The 17,600-nt window shown below is 54.2% G+C and overlaps 1 protein-coding gene across 4 annotated transcripts in view; it reads right to left on the minus strand.

Annotated features, from left to right (window-relative positions):
• Positions 1-17,047, minus strand: part of ITPRIP (inositol 1,4,5-trisphosphate receptor interacting protein) — a 28,303-nt gene extending 11,256 nt beyond the window's left edge. The window contains exons 1-2 of one of the 4 annotated variants that reach the window (XM_066238583.1): positions 16,481-17,047; positions 11,516-11,702 (exon numbers count right to left, since the gene is read on the minus strand). The gene's annotated coding sequence lies outside the window, so the exon portion shown is untranslated. Of the gene's footprint in view, positions 1-1,394; positions 1,524-9,438; positions 9,642-11,515; positions 11,703-16,480 lie in introns of those variants that run through there. The other 3 variants (XM_066238584.1, XM_066238586.1, XM_066238585.1) reach the window with 3 other exon arrangements.
• Between the last annotated feature and the right edge of the window lie 553 nt (positions 17,048-17,600).

Here is a 17,600-nt window from a genome sequence, read left to right on the forward strand (position 1 = left end):
GATGCCACCAGCTGGGGAGTGGTACCATGGTCACCTACGACTAGGAAGTCCTTTCTACCCGAGAGCTTCCACGGGGCTCTCTGGGCCTGCAGGAGGAAGGGCTGTGAGGGCCACCTTGTCCTGGGAGAGCAAGGTGGAAATCTCCAAACCAACTCCACGTGTGAGGGGTGGCAGGACGGACTCTGGACGACAAAGGCCGGGTTTGCACCCAGCACACGCACCTCCTAGATACGTGACCTTGCACAAATCGGTCAACTTCTCAGAACCTGTCTCTTCATCTATAAAATGAGATAGTAGCTCCATCATAGAGCTTGATTGAGGATTCATATAAAGCACTTCGTAAAATATTTGTCCTTCGAGTACGTTTTCTTACAAAAGGGGAGCGGTGATGGGATGGCAATAGCAGCCAAACCTTCCTGCAGGGGTTGATGAGGGAGGGGGCCACAGAGATGCCCCTCCCGGAAGCCCTGGCAGGGTGCGGGGCAGCCGAAGTACCACTGGTGAGAGCGAGGCTCTAAACGGGACCCGGACAAGGAGCACAAGGCAAACGCAGCGGAAGGTGCCTGGGCTGGGCTTGAACCTTAACTCTGCTCCTTGCTGGGTAGTCCCGTGGCTGCTCTGGGGCTCCACTGCCTTACTTATGAGATGGAGCCGAGAGCAGGCCCTCCTTTAGAGAGGCATTGGGTTAGGAAGCGAGGTAACCCACCTCAAGTGCTTCACAGTGCCTGGCAACGAACAGGCACCTTACAAGGCCAACTTCTCCCCATTTCGGCCTCCACAGGTCTGTTTTCTCACCTGTTAAGAACACCAGCCCTGCCCAAGTGCCAAGGGTGTGGAGGAACACACGCTCAAAAGTGCTTTGAAAGCACAAATGCTCCCTTGGGGTTGCTGTCCCTTGGCACTCCATTCCGTCCGCCCTGCCCCCCAGCAAAGGGGAGAAGCCCTTGGAGGGCTGACTCACTCCTAACTGAAAACATCAACGCCCTCCCAGGGATCAGATCAGATCCCAGGATCATTCTGTTCCTTATTAACCTCTGCACAGGCCAGCCCTGCTGGCAGCCTCCAGCACCCCCGATTCGGGCAGTGGGGAACGGGCAGGGCTGTGCTGCACTGTGCCTACCAGATGGGGCTGTTGGAAGCCTCTGCTACTTCCCCTCCCCAAACCAAGTCACTTGGAACACTGGCCCGGGGGCCACAGGGTCAAAAACACGAGGGGAAGGAACCTGGGCAGCTAGACTTTTGAAGACCATGGGGACAGGACAGGTACAGCTGGGAGCCTCTCACAGAAGCACACGCACACACAGGCACACACGCACTTGCGTCCACTGATCTCCAAAGGGTCCCTTCCCCCCAATTTAAGGATGTCCGCTTCTGCCTTGGCCCCAAGTTCTCACCTCCATGAGGCTGCCTCACATGTGTGGTCTGAGACATCCAGTTGGTGGGTTTGGCTTTGAAAATAAACCTGGGTCACTCTTAAGGGCTGCGTCTATCTGCTTGACAGGAAGTCGGCAGGAAACCCGCCGAGTTCCTCTCCGCCCAGGCCCCCTGCCCACGGAGCACGGCAGCCATGCAGGTCACAGCTAAACTTAGCTTGGCAAAGGGCCAGGGTCATGGGGCAGCAGGGGCTGGGGCAGAGACCTGCAGGTAGTTGGCCAGAACCAGTGATGTATTCAGACTGTTACTCTGAGCCTGGGAAGAAGTCCAAGGTGGCCCCTTCCTCCCTTCTTGAGGGTCCCTCCCTTCTGCATCCCCCAGAGTCCTATAGCACCTCCACCACAGCTTAATCCAGTGAATGCCATTGAGGGTTGGCAGGGACATGCTTCCGTTCATCAAGCTCTCACTGGGATGTGCTGGGCGCTGTAACTTTCTAAGCGGTGGGTTTTTCCCTATTCAGAGACGAGTTAACCAAAACCCAAGAGACGAGGTACTTTTCCAGCCACACAACGAGAAAAGGCACACCCTGGCCAAGACTCAGCCTGTTCTGCCTGCCTCCACCTGCAAAGCCCAAGTTCTTTCCACGGTGCTGTTTACAGAGCACGTGCTGTGCACGAGGGACGCACTGGGTGCTGCAGGGCCCACAGAGATGAGTGCGGCACGGCCCCTGGCAGTAGAAACACTACAGCCCCACCAGGAAACAGACCCTGCCAACTGCGTCACAGGACAGAATGAGTTGTGTGGCACAAATAGTGTGTGAGCAACAGGCTACGAAAAGGAAGAGAGAAAGTTTCATTCCTGCTCATCAGGGACCCTTCCCTGTCTATAGACCTTCCCTGCACCCACCTGCTGGGGAGATGTGGGGGTCAAACTCCTCAGCTCTGCATCCAGCCCCCTGCCTCCTTCCAGACAGAATTCCCACAGCAAACCTGGAGCTGTGGAGCTTGTGTCTAACCCCACGGCCCGCCTTCCCTACCCAGGGCTGACTGCCTGTAGCCTCCACAGCAGGGGGGGACAGGGCCTCTCAAAATGTCGCTTCCAGAATAGCAGCCCCAGCAACGCCTGGGAAGTTAGAAATGCAAATCTTAAGGTGCAGCTGGTCCAAAATGACAGGGCTGGGCCCAGCACCAGAGTTCAGGAGCCGTCCAGGTAGTTTTGGTGCCCACTCAGGTCTGAGCGCACCCTGCCCAAGCAGGGAAGGCCTCTGGGGAGGAGGGTGGGGCTCCTGAGTGTCACTGGAGCCCAGGGTTTGGAGTGCTCCAACTCTCTACCCCACGCCCAGCCTGTCAGATGCAATTAGCTCTGCTAATTACAACGGCAAAAGCAGCCCTGGCCCTGGCATCCTCCGACCCTAAGGGAGCAGTGGATGTGCTTTCTTATGAAACGGGGTAAAGGAGGTGGGTTGAGGCAGGGGAGGGCATTTCTGCCCCACGAGCTGACTTGAGTCCCTCTCTCACTGCTTAAGATTCTGGGTCCTCTGAGAGAGAAGAGGCCAGGGCCGACCTGAACGTTGGTTAAGTTTGGGCTGAACCCCTACTGTGCGCCTGGTGTTGTGCTAGAGTTTTCCAGTTCTAGCTAAGGAGGTATGCAGTTGTTTGGGGCAATAAAGCTATATGTTTAAGGGTCAGAATTTAGTTGTACTAGCTCTGGCCAGATAGCTCAGTTGGTTGGAGCATCATCCCATAGCACAAAGGTTGCTGGTTCGATTCCCCAGTTAGGGCAGATACAGGAGCAGCTCAATGTTCCTGTCTCTTTCACCCTGCCTCTCTCTCTCTCAAAAAGAAAAAAGAAAAAGAAAAAAGAATGCAGTTGTACTAATCTAAGCCCCAATTTTACGCATGAGGAAACTGAGGCCAAAGAGGAGATATATTTGACTGGGAGGGAAGGGTGGAGGTAGAGGTGGTCTAGGCAGGATGCACACAGGGTCTGTGGACCTCACAGAGATTCCTGCAGACAAAAGTGGTGAAAATGATGATATTTTCATTAACAGCCCACATTTAGGAAGCTAAGCACTTTTCTTGTGCTTTGTCATTTAATTTGCAAAATATCAGGTGGTTGCAACATCCCTACCTTATGAAGAGACTGATGGTCAGGGAGGCCCACTGGGTGGTTTCTAAGATTCTCTGTCGGCAGTCTGTCCTCCTCCCCTAGGGGATGTGTGAGCTCTGCCACCTCCCTCTGCCCGATGGCACCTCTCTGGTACCATTGCCAGTGGCGACCACACAAACCACCCAGGTTGGCTGTCCCCCAAGCTCCCCGGGACTTGGGGGGAAAGCACAGATTGAATGCAGAGCAGGAGTTTGACCCTGAGCCAGGCTTTGGAGTTTGGGCCCCAGGAACAGTCTGCCTGAAGCCCCGGTACGGCTGTCCTCCTGTGGCCAGGGCTGCCTGCCACATCCCCGCTTCCCTGCTTTGGGCAAGCAGAGCCACGCCCCATGCTGGGAAGAACAGCTTTCCTGCTGAGTCCAAGGCCGCCATCTTTTGAGGAGCCTGCCCCTTGGTGCAGGTCTACCTTGCCCTTTCCTGAGCTGCAGTGGGTTAGTCACCTTCCTGCTCTTTACCTGGTGTCAGTGCACCCACCAGCCGGTCCCTGCCTTTCTACCTACAGCTCCGGCAAGGCCCAGACGCTGATGTGCCCTTACCGGCTCAGGGCTGGGCACGCTGCAGGCGCCAGATATGTCAGTGGGGGTTGACCGTTATCACAAATTTGGAAGGAGGTGGTCGGCCGTGGGAGTGACATTTCTCCACAAACTCCTTCCTCTTTACCTAACTCAGGGCCAGCAGACAGACAGACTCCACGTAGCTAGTTTGAAAACAGCAGCTCTGAACACGCTGCTGCTCAACATGAGGGCCCTCGCCCTTCCAGAATGGGGGTCCCTGTGGGAAAGGAGACAGGCCATGTGGAGCGGGCCCCTGCCCAGCGAGGGCAAGGCCATAGCTGGAGACGCCCCAGCGGTGCCTCTATGGCTGAGGTCTCTTTTTCCCTGTGTCACTAGGGGTGGGAGGGGGTGCAGACAGGGGCTGAGCAGCACTGTAGGTGGGGCTGGTCCTGGCAGGCCTCAGGCCCTGGTAGGAGAGGGAGGGGCAGGCAAAAAAGGAAGTGGGGAAACAGGAAGGAAGGTGCCCCCACCAAAAATTGAGCAAGTGGGTAAAAAGGGTGCAGTTCTGGGTCTCAGCACCTCCCCTTCTGGACATCTTCGCAGCCCTCCCCCCTCCCTGCAGTCACCCTCCACCTCTCCCACGGGGCAGGACCTTCATCTTGGCTTCCAACCAGGCTCAGCTTCCTCAGACCTGCCACCCTCCTGGCCACTGGGCTCCTTCCCGTGCCTCCCAGCCAGCCCCAGCAGCATCATAATCATAACCAGCATGTATGAGGGCTATGTGCCAGGCCTGTGCTCAGGGCTCACACAGCTGCCTTCCCCATGGCAAGATACTTGGTAGAAGACAGATGTCACTGGTCCCCAGGGCCCAAGAACAGAGCCCCACTGCCCCTCCCTAACCCTGGGGAGGCCCCAGACAGAATGAGCAGGGACCAGGCTCAGGAGGACCGAAGGGTGAAGACTGGACCGCGGTGAGGATGGGGGAGCAGAATGAGAGCAGAGAGGAGAGCCCCGCCTCCATGCCCAGTGGACATGCCCACGAGGCTGTGGGAAGCGCACCCTCTAAGCGCAGCAGCCTGCTCGCTAAGGCGGGCTCTGCTGTCACCGCACGTGGCCACACTGGCCAGACTCGCAGCGGGTGCCTGGTTACACCCTCCAAAGCACTGAGCTTCCTCGAGGCCCACCTCAGAAGAGAAAGGGTCTCTAAAGTGTCCCCAGGATGCCAATCCCAGCCTCTGAGCTGGAGTCACGCGACTGGCTGGTCCAGGCACAGGGAGGACAGCAACCTGGACTTCCCCAGTGTGGGTGGGAGAGCCCACATCCTTCCTGACCCAGCAGGGAAGCCATCAATCTCCCAGGAAGGGCATGGCATCATCCTGTCCAGTCATCGTGACTCCGCACCGCAGAGGGCCTGACCCACAGGATGTCATGGAAAATCACAGCATCTTGAGGGACTGACCGACTAGGCTGGGCTGTGGAAGGGGAAGAGGCTAAGGGACGAGGTCTGCAGGTCAGTGACAAGAAAGGGGCTCCCCTGCCAGCTCGGAGTCTGGGCCCACATCTCCTTTTTTCCTCTGGTCACCTCGAATCCAATAGTCACTGCAGTAGGTTGAGTGGCGCTCAAAAAGATAATTCTATGCAACAACACCCGGACCCTGCGAATGTGACTTTATTTGGAGGAAGGAAAGGTCTTTACAGATATAATTAAGTTGAGGATCTTGAGCTGAGATCATTCTGGATTACCTGGGTAGGCCCTAAATCCAATGCCTCATGTCCTTATAAAGGGACAGAAAATGTGAAAAAAGACCAAGAGAGGAAGGTGATGAAAGACGGAGGAAGAGCTTGGAGTGATGCTGGCACAGCCCACAAAGGCCTGGAGCCATGGGAAGCCAGACGAGGCAAGGATGGATTCTTCCCTGGAGCGTTTGAAGGAGTGTGGCACTGCTGGTGCCTTATGCCAGACGCCCGGCTCCAGACTGTGAGACAACACCTTCCTGTTGTTTGAAGCCACCAGTCTGTGCCATCGTGTCACTGCAGCTCCAGGAGACTAGCTTGGTCTCAAAGCTCAGTGCTCCCTGCTCTCCCCACCCAGGTCCCCCCTTAGCTTTTATATCTCCACTGGGCACTTCCATTGTTCCATCCGTCCCTGCTGCAGCTGCTGATCTACACCAACGCCGGGGGATTCCACACCACGGGGCTCCCTGGCCGGGCCAGCATGGACCTTTGGAATGGGCTTCTCTGAGCTGTCCCTAATCCCAGTCACCCCGGGCAGCCTCCCAGCCCTGGAGGTCTCCCTCCCCGCCCCCACTTCAGGGGTTCCTGCTATCATGCCACACAGGACTGAGCTTTGGGCCTGATGTGCATGGCCTGGCCCCAGCCAGCTTCAGGTGACATCTGGCCTCCCTTCTGGCCTGTGTCAGCCACTTCAGACTATCGACTGTCCCCGAACTCCCTACGCTTTCCCACCATTCCCTGCACCATGCCCACACCGCATGTCCCTGTGGTCAGAACCCTACACAACAGTCCTCACAGCAAGCCTATCTCAGAAACCATTTCCAGGAGCTTTCCTGATCTCCCCTGCTCCTCACCTTGCCTCCCAACACACTCCTGAGACAAATCCTATCTTGCAAGGAACAAAAGAATCCTATCCTCTGCAGGGGAGGGAGTGCTTGTGCGGCCCCTCTGTGTGCAGGCAGCGCCTGGCCCCTGGCCGGCAGCGTCTCATCCTTAGCCAGCCCCCCACCTGTGCTGCAGCCCCGTCACCCAGGCAGCAGCCGAGGTGCTCAGAGGCTCTCCCAAAGCCACACAGGGAGGAAGAGAGCAGAGGACCTGGGGCCACACCGGGCCTGAGGCTCCAGATGTGCCTGTCTCCCCTGACCCCCTCCTGTTCCTTCATCAGTGAGCTGCTGAGTTCTGGTCTCATCTCACTGCCACCTTCCTCGGGCAGGGCCAGGCGGGGCTTGTCTGTCTTGCCATGCCCCAGAGTGCCAGGCAGAGCCCAAAGGCAGGGCTGCCTGCTCACAGCACTAAGGACATGTCCAATCTTGGGGACCCACCAGATCCTGGGAACGCACCAGCATGCTCACACCCTGCATGCCGGACACACCCATTTTCAAAAGGAGTTCTGCTTCCACGCCCCATTCTAGGAAGGGGCGATTCCTACAGGGAGGGTGTCCCGCATGGCTTTCCTTGACCCCTGGACTCCCATCGCAGACTTCTAGACCTGAAATCACAGGGGCAGGCTAACAATAGAACAGGGTGCTAACCCCTCCCTGTGCTGAAGCAGCCCTCAGCTGTCAGAGGCTGGCTTGGCTTCAGCTTGTCTTTCTCAGAGTTTCCTTGTCTGTGGGCCCCATCTGACCCACGAGAGTGCTTGCATGTTGGAGGAGGGAACAGCAACACCCAGCTCAGGGCAGGCATGCGAGGGCGCCCTAGGCTTGCCTGTCTCTCTCTCTCTCTCTCCACTCTGTGTTCTCCGCACCCCCTGGGCCTCCAGCAGAGCAGCAATGCTCAGGATCAGCCACAGCTTTGCTTTGGAGCAGGGAGGGTAGGCTCAGGACAGAAAGCAGGTTCCAGACAACAGCAAACACACTAGCTTGATGGGGAGGAGCGCTGAGGGGGTGGGGTAATACAAAAAAACAACCAAGGGGACACAGTGTCCTCCCCTGCACACCGCTGCCCCCTCTCACCAAAGAGCTGGGGACAGATGGAATTAGATAGACTGCTGGTACCCAACAAGCCACCTTCCCTGTGATCCCTGGATGGGAACAAAGATACCAGCTCAGAAAGTCCACCTGGCCTCCGGGCATAGAGGGGTGAGCCCCCAGGGTTTTTCCATGGCCTCAGAAAAGCCAGTTCTCCCACCCATCCTATCCATCCCACCATCTCTATTCATGTCCCGGCTTAGAGGGATTCTGGCCCCCACTTGGAGAAATCCTGGGCTGTACTCTCACCCTGGTTCCCTGTGGCTTGGGCAGTACCTAACACAATGCCTGGGCCCCAGCTGGGCTGGGGAGAGGGGGCAGGGGGAGAGGGGTGGAGGGGGAAGGAACACACACACACACACACACACACACACACACACTATGCCTGCAAAGATCTAAAACCCCTCACATCTTAAAAAAGGGGAACAGCATGAGACACAAAGGCAAGAAGGTGGTCAAGCCAGTTGTAAAAAACTTAAGAGCTTGTGGTCAGCCTCCTGGCTTGTGTTTTCTGCTTCAGAGACCCTGGGCTGAACAACAGAACCGGGCATCACTCTGCCTCCCACAGCAGGGCCGCACCTGCCACAGCAGCCCAGCTCTTGTCCTCCAAGGCAAGCAGGGGCTTCGACTGCAAGGCCAGGCACAGTAGCAGAACTATCCCCAGAATCACCTCTGACCACAAAGAGCACCCTCCCCCCCAAGAATTACACAAAACAACACTGATCTACAACCGTAGTTTTTCAGGCACAGGGGTGAAGTGGTAACAAGTGATGCTCACGCTCTGCCCTGGCTTCTGCCCGAGGTGGCACCTGGCCCATAGTAGGTGTCCTTGAACCAACAACAGGTACACAGTGGGGTGGGCAGCAAGCAGCCAGAGACTCTGCCAAGGTCACCAGGGCATACTCCCGTCCCAGGGTCAACCAGAAATGGCCCAAAGCTCTTCAGCTCAGAAGATCTTAGCACTTTGTAGAGGCTTAGCTACAGGAGCCAAGGTGCCCAGCCCTGGAGTCAGAAGTCCTGGGTTTGCATCCCGGCTCTCGCATGTGAGAACAGTCCCTTCCTACGGCATGGAAGTCATATGGTAGAGCTCTGTAAAGGATGCTGCTATTGGCTATAGTAGCGGTAATAAGGCCAGGTCTCCTTTTAATCTGCTAACTGCTGCTGGGTGCATCTGAGATATTCCACATCACTGCAGCAGCTCCAGAAGGCTAGGGACGTGGCTAAGTTGTCTCCCTCACTTCCTTGTTCTCTTGCAAAGGCCCCAGGGACTGCCACAGAGTGAGAGCAGGAAGCTTGGGAGGTGGGAAGCTCATAGCTAACCCCCTCCAGTCTGGCAGCATCAGCTGACAGCTCCTCCCCTCCGCCTGAGCTCCTGGAAGGACAAACCAGTGTTGGTCTCTCCTGCCCAGCATTAAAGGAGCAGGCGCTCCATGACTGCTTGCTGAATGAATGAATGGATGGAGTCAGGACTGGGAAAAAAAACATTACCACCTTTACTTCCAGGAGTAAGAATCTAAAATGGGACTAGAATGGGAAGTCCTGCTAAGGTTTCTTTTCACTGGGAGGCAGCTTGTGGTCAGAAAAGCAAAGTGCCAACAGTGGTCAGTGCCTTGGGGCATATGAGCGAGGGAAGTGGCATGCCCTGGGGGCATTCTGGAGCAGCACACAGGGGTGTCAGGCGTCCCCCACTCTCCACTCACCCCCTCCAACCCAGGCATGCTGTGGTCCTGTCTCCTCAGCGACTCTGGAACAAAGTCTCAGCAAACAAAGGACCCTTTCATGAACTTCAGGCGGGTCCCCTGTCTGCTACTAAGAAGGCTATTGAAACAGGCTCCCAGGAGAACAGTTTGTTATGAACACGGGGTTCTGCACCAACAAGTAGGGCCAGAATTGTGACCACGCCCTCCCTCTGGTTTGATCCAGGCTGATAGGAGACTCTCCTGCATCCATCACAGGGATGACGTGGAGGGAGAAAGGAGCGGCCCAGGATGGCTTCAAAGTGAGGGCTTCTCCCAGGCCGTGAGCGTTCTACTGAGTTGGCCACCTGGAAGTGAGTCATTTGAAAATTGTGGGCTTTGTGTTTTTCCTAGGAACTGCCATCCGAAGATGTCAAAGTGCTTTGTATATTATCTGATTCTGGCTGCTACTGTCCCATTAAATAGACAGGGAAACTAAGCTCCATCAGCTAATATCACAGAGCGTGACACAGCAAGAGGAAACGTGGAATTGGTGGTCTACTGTCGTCTTTGCTTTGACACTCAGACGTTGGGGGATTCTGTATGCTACCTTCACGTTCACTGGGCCAGGGTGTCCAGCAGGGCCTCAGGTGGCACAGGCAAAGCTCTGGAAGGCATAGCTCTAGGTCTGAGTCCTGCCTCCGCTTTTTTCAGCTCTGTGACTCTGGGCAAGGAGCTTGGCCTCTCTGAGCCCGTTTCTCTATCTGTGAAACTGAAATAACTCCTTTCTCAAAGGGCTGTTGTGGGAAAGAGAAATAAACATACACAAAGCCCTAACATGGGGCTTTGCTCAGATAGAATCAGTAGGTGCTCAGTGGATGAAACCATTACTTATTTTTTTTAAAGGCTATTCTACTTTTATGAACAGAAGGTTATGACAACTGATTTGAGGACCAGATTCCCAAACAATTTGCAAATAATATTCTCTGCTAATGATACTCTAATTTTCATTTATAACCCCAAAAAAGCTACATTCATATAAAAATTAGGGTAATATCTTTAGCCACTGATATCATGGAAGTTCATGAAGCTATGTTAGAAATTATGATGTTATGGTCAGCTATACAAAGCAAAGATTTTAATCTAATATCTTCAAGTTGAAAGACAAGGAGATTTCTGTTCTGAAACTTCTTTAGAGAGAGCTGCCACGTCATCTAGGTGTTTAACTTTTCTTTAGGGCAAGGAGTTCTTCCTTTCCTGCAACTTGAGGCATCACATTGAGACGTGGCTGAAACCTCAAGTTGCCAAGTTAGAAACATCAGCATCTTCAGTTCAGCTTTACAAACAGTGCTATATGTCCCCAGGGTTTCCCTTCGGCAGGACACAGAAGACACTTCTGAGGCTGTCCTCTTTAATGCCAACTCCTAAAGTCTCAGGTATATCTCAGATGCCTCCCAGTTCCTCAGAAACTACTTGGGACGGAGGGATTCCACAGGTTTAACTGAACCATCAGGAATTCCACGGGGCATGTTAGAGCTGGGTGAGAGGTGACCGGTAAGACCTTGCTTCTCTTTCCAACCCCTGGGGCAGGCTCTTCCGGACTTCCCTCCTCCCTGTGTGCATTCTCTCCCAAAGCTCCACCTGGCCACTGGGCCACCAGCACTGCCCCCGGCATAGTGCCTTTCCTGTCGTAGGTTCACAGGACATACTCAGTGAATGAAGGGTCCCTCTTAGTCGGGCCCTGTGTCCCCACACAGTAAGGACGTGGACATCCTTGTGTCTCACTTTCTTTTGGGCGTGAGACTGAAGAAGAGGGAAGCCATGGTTCTGATCTCCCTATCCCTGCTCTTCCCCTCCCACTTCACAGACTAAGGCTGTTGAGGGGACGCCCAGAGCCATGGAAGCTGCTAGAAGCCCCTGTAAGAAGTCATGCTCTCTGCTCCCAGTCGCAGCTCAGAGAACAAAACAAGACTGCAACTGCCAGCCCTGCACTCTGTTCCCTTGGCCAAACCCCAAGGCCAGAGACCAACCTCCAGCTGGCTCACAGCCCCCACCTGGGGCCCCTCCCTCCCTCTGCTTGCCCATCCTCTGAGAAACGCACCTGTGGATGTCCAGCCTTCTGTGCTTCTTCCCTTCAACAAGCGTCTTACAGTTGGTGTAGTTCTTGTTCCTCCCTGTCTGCCTTCAGGTGGAGGTGTTGCCTGGGGCAACGGTGATGTCACCTGCGAGGTGCTTCCATTCCAATGATGTCACGGGGCAGGCCACCAAAATAGAGGGGGATGTGCTCTCTATGGAAAAACACCACAGACCCCAAATTGCTGAAGGTGACCCTGTAGACCTCTTGGGCACTCTCAAATGACCTTTCTCTCCCAGAAACCTTTCTCACCCTTCTCTCCCCACTGGATGCCTGAGACAAGCCAAGGCTCAAACCTGACCTTCCCCTTCCCAGCGTCAGCTGAGAGGTCAGGACAAGCAGCTTTGCCCACCATTCTAAACAAGCTATACACAAGGGCACTGACGATCTTCTTATCACCTGGGGCTGTCTATGTCCCTGATCCCTTGCCCTTTGCTCCAACCTAGGTGAAGAGATCAGCGGCATTAACGGGGAAACTAGGGTCCCAATTTGGCAGAGATTTACCCTCCTCCAAAGCCCACTGGGTCACATCTCCTTGGCTCTGGGATACCTGGAGATGGCAGCTTACTAAAGATGGGCCATGAGGGGGCCTGGACAGATATAAGGGAGAGGCCAGCTGGGATGGCCAGGTGGCTGAGGGCGCCCAAGCACTCACTTGCCTTAGGACTGACTGAACGTCATGCTCACACAGGGGTTGAAGTGGCCAGTTTTGGCTCTTCCACTTCCGTGGGCAGCCATGTACATTAGGGACCAGGTTCCTTTTTTCTGTGCTTGGCTTCCCATTGACCCATCCAGGCCACCAGACTGTCCTTGATTTGCATATAGCATTTGCCCCCCCTACCCCCTGTCACCCCCCGTGGCCTGAAACTCCTAAAATTGTCTAGTAGTTAAATTTATGCAAATACAGCTTGATGTGGCTGGGAGCTAAGGCTTATAATTCACTAAACAAAATAGATAAAGTATTTCAAAATTGGTAAATTATGAAAGAGAAAAGGAAGAAATCCTACCAGGTAAATAAACACTGACTTCTAGAACACTGAGCAAAGAAATACACACAGCCAGGATGATCAGAGTACTGGTCTACCTGGCAGGTATTTCTCTATTGGTGAGGTCTACAGAGGCAAACAGAGCCCCATGCTACTGGACATCACTCTCTACCTACCCCTGGCCGTGACTCCAGCTTTGCCAACCACAAGCTGCCTTCTAATCTTTGGTCTCCCATGTGGCTTGCTTGGGATGGAGGGACAGTTAGCATCTAGTCTGCATCCCAAGGTCTCCTTGCAAATTCATAAACTAGCATTCTGATTTGTATAGCCACTTCTGGGAGCTCTCTCCAGATGACTCAATAGCCCAAGACCAAACCACTCTGGAAATTGTGAAGATAAAGAGTTTCCAAGTGAGCCCAACTAAGAGCCAGACCCTGGGACAGGTGACACGATCCAGGCAAACACTAGCCTTGTGGGAAATCTGATGGGCATCAGCCAGCTCTTCCCAGGAGACATAAGACAGCGAGAATTCCTCACTGGCTGAGAAGGCTGGTTTGTTTAAAATGCTGTCTATCTGTCTGTCTGTCAGTAGTAAAATGCTCTGCTCTGGCTAATTCAGTGCTGAAATGTATAGCGTGGAAAATAAGTGATCAAAAGATGGAGTTTAGAAGTGGGAGTTTTGGGAAAGGTTTCCTGCATGAGCTTGGGAAGGGTGTTTGCAGGTGAACAGGATCTGGACACGGATGGGGACTGGGGGTAGGAAGTGTCGGGACAGCATGGTCAGACGCTCCCCAATCTGTTCCATTGCTGGGGGAGTTCTCTGCCTAGATGAGGGACCGTAGGAGCCAGTGGCCTTTTCCCTCCTCTGCCACACCCAGGTGGTGCTTACTCATCGCCCTAAAGCCAGGCCCCAAACTGGATCTGCCACCTCACACTACCCAGCTCTTGAGGAGGAAGGTCATCTGATGCTTGGGGCAGGCTTCCCAGCAGCCATCAAGGCTGGGCCTGCCTCTTTCCATGTCTGCCTTCTGCCAGATGACTTTTCCATCTTTTCCTCCATCAGAGCTGACAGCAGGCATTTCTTCCTCTGACAAAGAAAGAAAAAGACAACTACTCTTTCCTCTTTCTCAAGAGGGATCCCAAGCGAGCTAGATTTTTAAGCTTAACCCGCTTCTTGTGCTGGACTGCTCAGTAGTTGGGACTCACCGCCAAGCTCCTGAACACTTTACTTCGCTGTGCCTCAGTTTCCTCAGCTATTAGATGGCGATAACAATACCTACATCATAGGGCTACATGAAGATTCAATGAGTTAATACAAGCAACGTGTGTTTTTTGGGAAAAAAGCCTAGAAAATGTTAAGTCCTCAATAACTGCTGGTTATCAAGGCTGCTATGTATGGTTGTACAGGTCAAGTATACCGTTCAAGAACCCCGGCTGGGGGTGGGGGGTGAGGTCCAGCGTACATGCTGTTTGCCCAGCTATGTGCCTTGGTGTGTCCACCCAGATGAGACTCCTTTTTCTGGATGGCACCAAGATGCCATGCACTCATCTAGCGGGAGCACCTTATTTTAATTCACGCACAGGATGGAACAGCTGGCAGCAGCCCTGGAGGTTATTATTGGCTCTCAGCATCATCATGGCCATGTCCTCCTTCCCAGCAAGACTGGAATAGAGGGGAGTCCATGATGGACCCGTCTCAGCTCATAAGGCCCTACCCCTCAGCTGCCCAGCACACCTGGAGCCCCTGCCCCCACCTAGAACACTGCTGGGTTAAAGCCGGCCCCCAAAGCCCCACGGGCTGCCCTGCTACCTCATCCCCACCGACGGGACTCTCAGCCCCAAACATGGAGTCACGGAGTCTTAGCCTCTGAAAGGACCTCTCCTTGGTAACCGCTGATGGCCACCTGCCTCGGCTGAGCGATGGGCAGCCTGTTACCTGCTGAGATCTAGTTGTTAGCAGGTTCCTTCTCACTCTGAGTAAGATCCATTTCCCTGCTTCTCCTAACCAGTGAGTCTCTGACGCCAGGCAGAACAAGACTTTTCTTCAGTGACAAAGCTTGCGGCAATTCCTGAAGGCCACAGCCCCAACACTCGGCCTCTTGTCCTTAGGGGAAATACTACCGGTTCGTCCTTTCGCCCTCACAAGCACATGTTCTAGAACCTCCACACCATCCATCCCCTCCTCTCTGGACACTTCTCCATTTAACAGTGGTGTCCCTTGAAAGAAGAGACATTAAGAAGGGGGTTTCTGCATTCCCGTGTTCCTACTCTTCCTGGGCTCTGTGCCCGGGGTGCTTGTCACTGCCTCCCACCTGCATCTGTCCCCTCTCCATCGGACTCCCTAGCCTTTCTCTTTACTGACCCCAGGGGGTTCAAGAGGGAAAAACACAAAACCAGGTGCTCCTCCCAGACAGCACCTTCTCCGGTGAGTCCCTTTGCCAGAAGCCTGTCTAAAAGTTCCTCCCTGAACTTGCTCTCGGACAAACAGTTCACCCAGCACCCTCCTCTTAGTTTTCCTCATGTATGCTGCAGAAGCTGAAAGCCTGTTCCTGGTAAGGTGACAAGTTCTGGGATGATAGCATCAGATGAAAAGATCAGATCCTTTCCCCACCAACAGCTGGAGCTTGAGATTGCTGCATTTTTGACAATTGGGGAGCTAGATGATGGCCCTCGAATGAACGCCCTTCCATCCATGCAGGGAGAGCAAAGTCAGTATAACTGCTTTAATGTTACCCACAAGTGGAAAATATGAGGGCAGAATGGCCCAGAGCGGCGCAGACACAGGGAATTAGCAAACAATGAAAGCCACTTAGGCACGTAGGCTGGAAGGAGGACGTAGGCTGGAAGGAGGACGCAAAAGCAGAGCCTATTATGTTATCAGTAGGGAGGGGAATGGCAGCAATTCTACCTATGTGTGCCATGCCAGTGTCCCCAGCTAGCCTGGACCTGTGACTGCACAGGCCATCTCCAAGCTACAACCCCTTTATAAAAGGGAAGGACCCTCCATCAAATCTAAGAGGAACAAGAAAATTGAATAGAACTCCAAAACGGATTTAGATTAAAAGACCAGAGCCAGGCTCTGCCAGTACCTGGTACTCTTCTACACAGTTTTGAAGGGGTGACCCTTCTCACACCAGGCAGAGGGGCAAAGGCAAAGTGCCACCAAAGAAAGGATCAGTAAAATATTTTCCCTTCTTGGGCAGCAACATCTTTTCTTTTTTTTTCAAAAGAAGAGTATTTTAAATGGAAAGCCGGGCCTTGGGGCTTGGGAGTCCCTTCAGCGGGTAGTCAGATAGGTGGAGACACTGGACAGGCTTGGGGATGGAGTTAGGGGTCAAGTGGCAGATTATTTGCAGCTCCAAGCGAAAGTCCTGCACAGCGTGGGGTCTCTTCCGCTAACAGTCCCGAAAGAGGAAGCTGCAGCTCTGTGTAGTCCCAGCAACCTCATAGCTTCACTACCTTAAACCGAGAATAAACAAGCTTCTTTTCTGCTCCCGCCTTCCAGAAAGGGGGGGAGGGGCGAGGCTGGAAGGGAGCTGGCTAAACAGATGCCCCCTCGGCCCCGGGTCTGTCTTTAGCCCCGGAACTCTGCTCAGACGGTGAAAAATAACGGGTCGTCGGGGCTGTAGGAACAAAGAGGTCCCGTTTCGGGTACCTGGGAGAGGAGTTGCGGGCTGCCGGGACCGGAGCTGGGTGAGCGCGGGACCCCGCAAGCCGCGCGCGGAGGAGCGTGGACGCCGCACGGCAATGAGCCCCGCCTTGGCACGGGCGCTGCAACACGGTCTCCAGAGTCACCCCAACCTGGGGGCGGGAGGAGGCCCCCGCGCCCGAGCCCCAGGCCGCCATCTCGGGCGCAGCTCCGCCTCATTCCCGCTGCCCCTCGCTGCCTTCTACCTTCCAACCCACGAGGAGGACGCAGAGCTCGCGGCTGCTGGCCCGAACTTACGGTTAGCCTCCGTCCCCACTAGCCGTCGCGGGGAGCAGCACGCGGGCCCAGGCTGCACTCGCGGGTCCCTAAGGCCCCGATGCCGCAGTTTGTGGGCAATTAGAGGGTCGGGGGCGGAGATACCCCAGCCGGCTCCCGCCTTCTGGTCTCCAGCAGCCGAGATCTAAAGGGTTTCGGAGTTACTCATTTCCTGGATGTCACAGAAACTTTTCGTCCTTATAAGAACAAAACACCCGCCTCTACTCTCGGCAGCAAAAGCTCCTTAAGGAGGACCGTGCAAGATAGGGGGGTCCGGGCCTAGGATCCACCATTGACTCCCAGGAACTCTGGGGGGCGGGGTAGCAGACCTGGAGAGTGACGAGGAAGGACGGGATCTGGCCACTAGAATGAACTGGGGCGAGTGGACGGGGAGTCGGAGATGACGCCCTTAAAAGTCGGTCCCAGCCCGCTGATTGGAGGGGCTAAGTCACTGCTCTCTACCTAGCGTTTTCCGCGGCACCTTTTACTGGTGATGCATGCCTGGGGCCACCTCTTTTGTCCCCTGAGAGAAACATAAATCAAGGCACAACGCTGGCTCTTTACTCTTTTTGGGGGGCTTGAAAGAATTAAAGTAATACCAAACTAAGGAAAAAGGAATGCATCCTTGCCTTTCTCACCGAATAACAAGGCACAAAGGAAAAACGATGACTTAGATGCTTTTATCTGCAGAGGGCGCTTCAGTTTCCAAAGCCTGTTTATGGTTGTGAAGTTAGTTAGATCTCTATTTCAGACAGGAGGGAATTGAGGCCAGGAAGGCAAGGGCAGCAACAACCTGGCCCTACTTAATGGGTTATGGAATCCATAACCTAATATCCTTGTGACTTGCCCAAATTCCACAGCCAGTACAAGAGACCGGGAAGGGCTTGAATTAATCCTACATAAAATTGCTTGGGAGGGGAGCGTACACCATCAGTGGGGGTGCGTTGGGAAAGAAATTAGGAGAAAGCACTGCACAAGTGATTACACCATTGCTACTGCTGTTGGTTTTCTTATCATCGTCTTCTTTTCCTCCTCAAGTCAGTCAAATAACTGTAACACTGCTGTTGGTTTTCTTATCATCGTCTTCTTTTCCTCCTCAAGT

The sequence above is a fragment of the Saccopteryx bilineata genome, chromosome 7, assembly GCF_036850765.1.
Source record: "Saccopteryx bilineata isolate mSacBil1 chromosome 7, mSacBil1_pri_phased_curated, whole genome shotgun sequence".
Classification (NCBI taxonomy): Eukaryota; Metazoa; Chordata; class Mammalia; order Chiroptera; family Emballonuridae; genus Saccopteryx; species Saccopteryx bilineata.